This window comes from Canis lupus, chromosome 13 (genome assembly GCF_011100685.1).
Source record: "Canis lupus familiaris isolate Mischka breed German Shepherd chromosome 13, alternate assembly UU_Cfam_GSD_1.0, whole genome shotgun sequence".
NCBI classification, from domain to species: domain Eukaryota; kingdom Metazoa; phylum Chordata; class Mammalia; order Carnivora; family Canidae; genus Canis; species Canis lupus.
Genome location: NC_049234.1, coordinates 5005727 through 5013909, shown reverse-complemented (window position 1 = coordinate 5013909; position 8183 = coordinate 5005727). Strand labels below are relative to the sequence as shown.

Genomic DNA, 8183 nt, shown 5'->3' with positions numbered 1-8183 from the left:
GCCCTCAAGTAGCTGATTCCCAACTAAAGGTTTTTCCTCTCTGGGAAACTGAAACTGAAAGACCTAGAGGTAAGTAGCCAAATGATGGGGCACTGGAACTGAAATGTCATATCTAGTCAGGCTGGGGCAGCTGTTTGGGTACAGGAAGAGCCGAAGTTATGGAAGAATAGAAATTATGAACAAGGGAGAGAGGTCAGTTGGTAGAGAACACACAGAGCAGATGCAGAAGGAGTCTCATTTCCTTGTGGCTCTCTAATGCCCAGCTCCAGGACCCTGAATGTCTGGCTCAGTGGTGGTATTGGGGTTCTTGTCCCTGCGTTCCCATGAGATTCCTCCCCACGTATTTCTTGAATTGCCTTGAGGAAAGTATTGTTCCTCGCAACAAAATGATCCCCAATCTACAACAAAGCTATAGTGTGTTTAAATCAATGTATTAACTCAACCAATCATTATATATTAATCTTTGTGTTTAGTTGCAGTAAAGAGATATTTTATTTAGTGGGGGCAGGAGAGAGGGAGTCACAAAATCATTCAGGCCTATTTTTAAAGGGGCCCTAACAGCCTGAGTGGGTCGGTGGTTTAGCACTGCCTTCAGCCCAGGGCATGATCCTGGAGACCCGGGATTGAGTCCCACATTGGGCTCCCTGCATGGAGCCTGCTTCTCCCTCTGCCTGTGTCTCTGCCCCTCCCTTTCTCGCTCTCTCCATGTCTCTCACAAATAAATAAATAAAATCTTTTAAAAAATAAATAAAGGGGCCCTAAAGGTATATCTAATGTCCTCATTTGGTTGGGTGAATTATGGGGGTAAAGATCAGAAGCGATATCTTCCCTTTTCATTATGTTGGTGCAGACATAGGCACATGTGTGTGTACTTGCTGGAAGCTTATTTTCTGTTGCTGTTGGCTGATCTCATGATGGGCCTGTCTACCAGGATCTGTAGCACACGCTGTTCTGCCCGGGTGCCTCCAATTCTCATACCAACCTTCATCTTTGTCACTCTTTCTGCCCCTTGTCCTAGAGCCTTAAATATGTTTTTGTATTTTCTGATCCATTCATCTCTTGTACCCAGTAAGACTTCTTTCCCATAACTCTCTTATCTCTCTGGAGAATATGAGCCCAAACCTTATATATCATTAGACATAAGGTAATCAATTCCTGATAACATAGCACTGCTGCAACAGATTCTTTCATTAATAGTGATGTACCTGAATGAGATATCACAGATTTATTTTGAAAACAGCCCTGCTATATTTCTACTGGGCCATACAATATAGAACTAGCTGGCATTTGGTAAACATCATTCACCTCTGGAGGGCTTCTTCCTTTCCCAGCAGGAAGCTAGGGTTTTCCTCAGGGGCGCTGCTACAGGAGCCTGCTGAGGCATTACAGTGGACTGCAATGACTTGTTTTCAATTACTTGTCTATCTCCTTTGAGACTGAGCTCCTTTCAGTATCTTTTATAGATTGAGTGTGGAGCACAGAGACTAAATATGGATTATAATAGGGCTTATAAAGGTTGCATTGTAATAGAACCTTTTGAGGTTCTTAAGAGAATTAAGAGTAAATTAGTTTAAATTAAGTGCATGTAAAGCATTTGCAGTATTATGACTGTTCGATAAACATTAGCAGCTATTGTTATTAACACTATTATTAATAAAATTTGCTTCCTTATACCCAGGTTTCTGTCTGGGTATCTTTGTGGGTGACATGCCATTCAGAAATAGGTAATGCAGAAAGAGATGAAATCTGGCAGTTGGAGCAAAATAATGAGTTCATTTTTAGATATTACCTTCACTGCCGATTCACTACCTATGAAGAGACCCAGGCATAAAGCTGACTTAAGACACAGACTCATAGCTGGGATTCAAATGTTAACTAATTGAAAGAGTGCTCATTCAATAAATCATTCATTCAGTGAAAGAGTTCTTAGCCCTGACTTAATGCTAGCTACTTAATAACTTTGAAAGAAGGGTTCAAAGCAATCTTATGTTTACTTAAAAATGTATGCACCATTAGCTCTATTATGTGTCATAATACTAAAAAACTGGAAAACACTGATCCGTATGTTTTAAAAACTCCTCCACCAAATAACAAATGCTTATTTAGTACCTTTTATTATGGGGCCCCAATAAATCACCAGTGTTCATTGGGTTGCAACCAATTTCGGATTCACTGCTTAAACATCCAAGCTCACCATGGATGTTCAAAAAGACTTAAGATACCTGATCTCTTGAGTATCTCTTTTTTCCCACCACAAGTCCTTAAGCCTCTCTAGTATTGAGATGACACATCAATTCTTAAAAATCTCCCTAATCTATTCTGCAATTGTAAAAATGTAGAAGATGAAGGTGGAGGAGATGGAGGAAGAAGGAATGAAAGAAGGAAGGAAGGAAGGAAGGAAGGAAGGAAGGAAGGAAGGAAGGAAGGAAGGAAGGAAGGAAGGAAGAGAAAGATGGTTCTATCTCTGATGAAGTTTTGGAATATAGGTGAGGTCTGGAGCCAATGACCAAGAAAGAATTCTTAAGACATCTTTGGTGCAAAATGGTGGTTTTATTAAAGCCTGGGGACAGGACCCCTGGGCAGGAAGAGCTGCTGCCCCGGGCCAGTGAGGGGTGGCTGATTATATACCTTGGAGTTGGGAAGGGTCTGGGGATAGCGTACTCTCTAAGGAATTTTGGAAGCAAGGTTTCCAGGACCTTGAGGGGGCTAGCTATGGTTGGGAAAAGGTCACTTATTACCATCTAATAAAACCTGAGTCATGAGACACTTCAGATGTGTATCGGTAGGCCATGTGCTTGGGGGATGGTTACCAACACGTATCTTGGGGGTTCAGAAATAAAGGGAAATTTCTAAAGGAATTTTTATATGTCAAAGTAGACTTACAGGCTCCTGGGGGTCTGGCTATGATTACCTTTTGCCCTTAGCAAAGTATGAACATTGAGGCAGTTGCGTCCATAGAGGAATGTCCCTTTGCCTGTTTCAAGAACTTGTCAAGGGGATCCCTGGGTGGCTCAGCGGTTTGGCACCTGCCTTTGGCCCAGGGCGTGATCCTGGAGTCCCTGGATCGAATCCCACATCGGGCTCCCTGCATGGAGCTTGCTTCTCCCTCTGCCTGTGTCTGCTTCTGTGTGTGTGTGTGTGTGTGTGTGTGTGTGTGTGTGTGTCTTTCATGAATAAATAAGTAAAATCTATAAGAATAAACAAATAAGGGCAGCCCGGGTGGCTCAGCGGTTTAGCGCCACCTTTAGCCCGGAGCCTCATCCTGGAGACTTGGGATCGAGTCCCACATTGGGCTCCCTACATGGAGCCTGCTTCTCCCTCTGCCTGTGTCTCTGCTTCTCTCTGTGTTTCTCATGAATAAATAAATAAATCTTAAAAAAAAAAAAAGGATTTGTCAATGTGCTGCCCCAGGCTCATGCCCTGTCCTCAGCTAGCCCTGTTACCCCATCATGTCCACATCACTAAATGGGTAGCAAGTAGGGGGACATCAATTGCTCTTTCCCTTCCTTTTTTCTTTTTTTTTTAGATTTTTAATTTTTATTTTAGTTCCAGTTTACTTAACATACTGTTACATTAGTTTCAGGTGTATTCCCTTCTCTTTTTTTTTTTTTTTTTTTAAGATTTTAAGTAATCTCTACACCCAACATGGGGCTCAAACTTACAACCCTGCAATCAAGAGTCTCATGCTCTATTCACGTAGCCAACCAGGAAACCCCCTTTCTTTTTGCTTAAATACTATGATGAGTAGGGATCATTAAAAAATTGGTTGAATAACAGTCTGCTTTCTCTGGTTCCATCAAGGATAAGGCCTATAGCAGTGACCAAGTGGCAAGACTTAATAACAGGGCATTTGATGTGACTTTTCTTTCCTGAAGGTTACTATCAATCTTACGCATTCACTAGCATTTCTCTACCTCCTTAAGCAACTCTTTCACATCACCTCCATCCTTATTTCCTTCCTTTCCTGTCAGGGTTTTGCCCTAACAAACTTACTTCTTAAAACATCTCTGCATTTTATTCCAAAAGATTTTGACTGATAAAGTTAAATTCAAAAATGCTTAAAATCACATTCCCATTTCTAGATTAAAAGAAGCTCGAATTACAGGAAATTGCTCATGCCTTTCTCCAGTCAGGTTCTGTTGAGTGCAATTCACTGAAACATCACTATGGAAACTACAGGGTGTAGCAGGAGATAATACCAGTGACTCAGCAGGTGTACTTCCTTTCAAGTCAGTAGTACCCAATGCCCTGACAAGATGCCAGGCAAACACCATACTATGGCTGTTTCATTTTTTTAAGTGTCAATATACATTGACATTCATTAGGCTAAGGTGCAAATCAGGCTTCAGATCAGCCAAAACATGAGCAGGAAAAACAGCAAGAGGAAGATCACAGTCAAATGATGAAGGAGAAAGAAAAAAAAAAAAAAAACTTCCATTCTACTCAACTTTGTAAATCAGTGAATGCTGGCCTCGGGTGACCGGAATTGATTACTCAGGGGACTCTGTAAGGGAAGTATGTGCTTTCCTGCTAGGCCCTTTCTTATTGCCTGTAAGTGTGAGATATTGCTAGATAATGAAACAGCTTTCCTATCTGGTGTTTTTTTTGTTTTTCTTAATGAATTGTAAACTGCTTAAAATTTGCAGTTTTGAATTTTGATTTTAAAAAGGAAGGATCCCGGGGATCCCTGGGTGGCTCAGCGGTTTGGTGCCTGCCTTTGGCCGGGTGTGTGATCCTGGAGTCCAGGGATCCAGTCCCGTGTCTGGCTCCCTGCATGGAGCCTGCTTCTCTCTCTGCCTGTGTCTCTGCCCCTCTCTGTCTCTCATGAATAAATAAATAAAATCTTTAAAAAAAAAAAAAAAAGGAAGGAAGGATCCCTGTTGTTATTTCTGTAGTTGCTTGGCTAAATTTGACCAGCATAAGGTTTCTCAACAATGGCACTATTGATATTTTGTACCAGATAATTCTTTGTTGTGGGGGTGTTGTCTAATGCATCCTTCCCTGGCTTCTACCTACTAGAGGCTAGCAACAACCCTTTCCCCATCAGGTGTAACAATAAAAAAAAGTCTCAGACATTGTCAAATGTCTCCGAAGGTTCAAAACTGGCCCCAGTTGAGAACCAGAGGGCTAAAAATAAAAAGTCCTGCTCCAAGGTAACTGGTAGCTAGAAATCCAGACTCTTATAAACATTTTTAAGAAAAAAAGTAAGCTTTTTACTAAACTCCTAAACTTCAATGACAGAAGATTAAGACTCATTTTATTTTTAAAGATTTCATTTATTTATTCATGAGAGACACACAGAGAGAGTCAGAGACACAAGCAGAGGGAGAAGCAGGCTCCACGCAGGGATCCCGACGCCGGAAGTGGGATGCGCGGGATGTGGGACTCGATTCCTGGTCTCCAGGATCACACCAGGATGTGTCCTGGGCTGAAGGCGGCGCTAAACCCCTGAGCACCACCCCCACACCGCGGCTGCCCTTTTTAAAAAAAAGTCATTCCCCTTTCTGAATATTTGCAATATGTACCAAGTGTTTGGGGGCTTTTTAAACATCATTTTATATTCCTTTTTTAAAAAGCCTATGTGACATGGTATTATAAAAACTCCACAAAAAAAAAAAAACTATTAGAATAAACAAATTCAGTAAAGCTGCAAGACACAAAATCAATATAAAAATCTACTAGGTTTCTATACACTAAAAATAAACTATTAGAAAGAGAAATTAAGAAAATAATCTCATTTACAATTACATCAAAAAGAATAAAATACCTAGGAATAAACTTAACCATGGAGGTGGAAGACCTGTACACTGAAAACTCTAAGACCTTGATGAAAGAATTTAAAGATGACACAAATGAATGGGAAGATATGCTGTGCTCATGGATTGGAAGAACCAATATTGCTAAAATGTCCATACTTCTCAGAGCAATCTATAAATTCAATGCAATCTCCATTAAACTTCCAATGACATTTTTCACAGAGCTAGAATAAATAATTCTCAAATTTGTATGGGACAACAAAAAAACCACAATCGCAAAAGTAATCTTGAGAAAGAAGGATGAAACTAGAGGCATCATACTTCCTGATTTCAAACTATTATAGTAATTATAGTGCAATATTGACATAAAAACAGATGCATAGATCAGTGAAACAGAACAGAGAACTCAGAAATAAACCCACATGTATACAGTCAAGTACTGATGACAAAGAAACCAAGAATATACAGTGAAGAAAGCACTGTATCTTCAATAAATGGTGTTGAGAGAGCTGGACAGCCACATGCAAAAGAATGAAAATAAACCACTATTTTAAATCAAACACAATAACTAACTCAAAATACATAAAGACTTAAATGTAAGAGCAGAAACCATAAAACTCCTACAAGAAAACAGGTAGTAAGCTCATTGCCATTGGTCTTGGTGATGACCTTTTGTATCTGACACCAAAAGCAAAAATAAGTAAGTAGGACTACATCAAGCTACTGCAATGCTAAGGAAACCATCAACAAAATGAAAAGGCAACCTACTGAATGAGATGAAATATTTGCAAATCATATATATGATAATAGATTAATATCTAAAAACCTCCTATAGCCCACTGGAGCCACCTCTGCCAGCAACATGTTCAAGGTAATTCTGAGGTCTGGGGGGCCAGCCAGCCTGAGTCAGCTCACCTTCAAAGTATATGCATCACCTAAAAGGGACTCACCTCACAGAACTCCTGTGAAGGTTAATGAGCTTTCACCCTACTCAGTTCCCGAGGTCAATCTAAATATGTGGAGGAGCCAAGGACCCAACTTGAAGAAAGCATTTCACATCTCTGACATTATTGCAAACCATATACAAGTTGATGTCAGGAAATGTACTCACAAATGAAGCCTAAGATGCAGAGCTTGGTCCAATGGGGGTTAGACAGCTATGAATATCTCCAAAATGCACCTCCTGGATTTTTTCCAAGACTTGGTGTTATTGGTTTTGCTGACATTTTTGGACTCTTTTTGGGTAGAGATTCAAAAATAAAGAAGCTGGTGTATCCACCTGGGTTCATGGGACTAGCTGCCTCTCTTTATTATCCACAACAAGCCATCGTATTTGTCCAGGTCAGTGGGGAAAAATTATATGACTGGGGTTTATGAGGATACATAGTCGTAGAAGATTTGTGGCAGGAGAACTTTCAAAAGCCAGGAAATGTGAAGAATTCACCTGGAAATAAGTAGAACGCTCCATGCTCTGCCCATTTTAATCAGTTATAGGTAAACATTGGAAACTCCATGCATTTTCTACAGAAGAATGGCAGAGAAGTCAGTACTGAATGTAGTAAATTGGCTTTCTTCTTCAGGAAAAACTATACTAGGCTTCTTTGTTATCTTGGGTGATGCCATACTACAAGTGGACTAATCAGAAATCCTTTCACCTAGAGATAATGTCCAGCATTAGAACTCCTCATTCTCCGTTCTCATGTTGCTATTTATGTACATAATTAAAATTCCAAATTAAAAAAAATTCATATAACTGAATAGCAAAAAACAATCCAATTAAAAAATGGGCGGGGGCGTCTGGGTGGCTTCGTCAGGTGGTCAACTCTTGAGATCAGGTAGTGATCTCAGGGTCCTGGGATTTCCTGGGGTCAGGCTCTGAGCTCAGTGAAAAGTGTGCTTCAGGATTCTCTCTCCCTCTGCCCCCCTCCCCTCAAATAAATAAATAAATCTTTGAAAAAAAAAATGGGCAAAGAATCTGAATATACGTTTTTCCAAAGAAGACAATGATGGTCAACAGGTACATGAAAAGGCACTCAAATCACCAATCATAGGGAAATGCAAATCAAAGCTACAATGAGATATCACTTCACATCTTTTAGGATGGCTATTATTGTTTTTAAAAGATTTTATTTATTTTCTATGAGAGACCAGAGACACAGGCAGAGGGAGAAGCAGGCTCCTTGGGGGGAGCCTGATGTAGGACTCTAGCCCAGGACCCTAGGATCATGACCTGAGCCAAAGGCAGATGCTCAACCACTGAGCCACTCAGGTGTCCCAGGATGGCTATTAAGAAGGAAGGAAGGACGAACACGAGTGTTGGCAAGGATGTAGAGAAAAGGGGAACCCTTGTAACCTCTGCTGGGTATGTAAATTGGTACGGCCATTATAGAAAACCATATGGAGGTTCCACCAAAAATTAAAAATAGA

General features: G+C 40.4%; 1 pseudogene; it reads left to right on the top strand.

The window, feature by feature from the left end:
* The first annotated feature begins 6618 nt into the window (after positions 1-6618).
* Positions 6619-7214, top strand: LOC100684530 (annotated as a pseudogene).
* Positions 7215-8183: the final 969 nt, after the last annotated feature.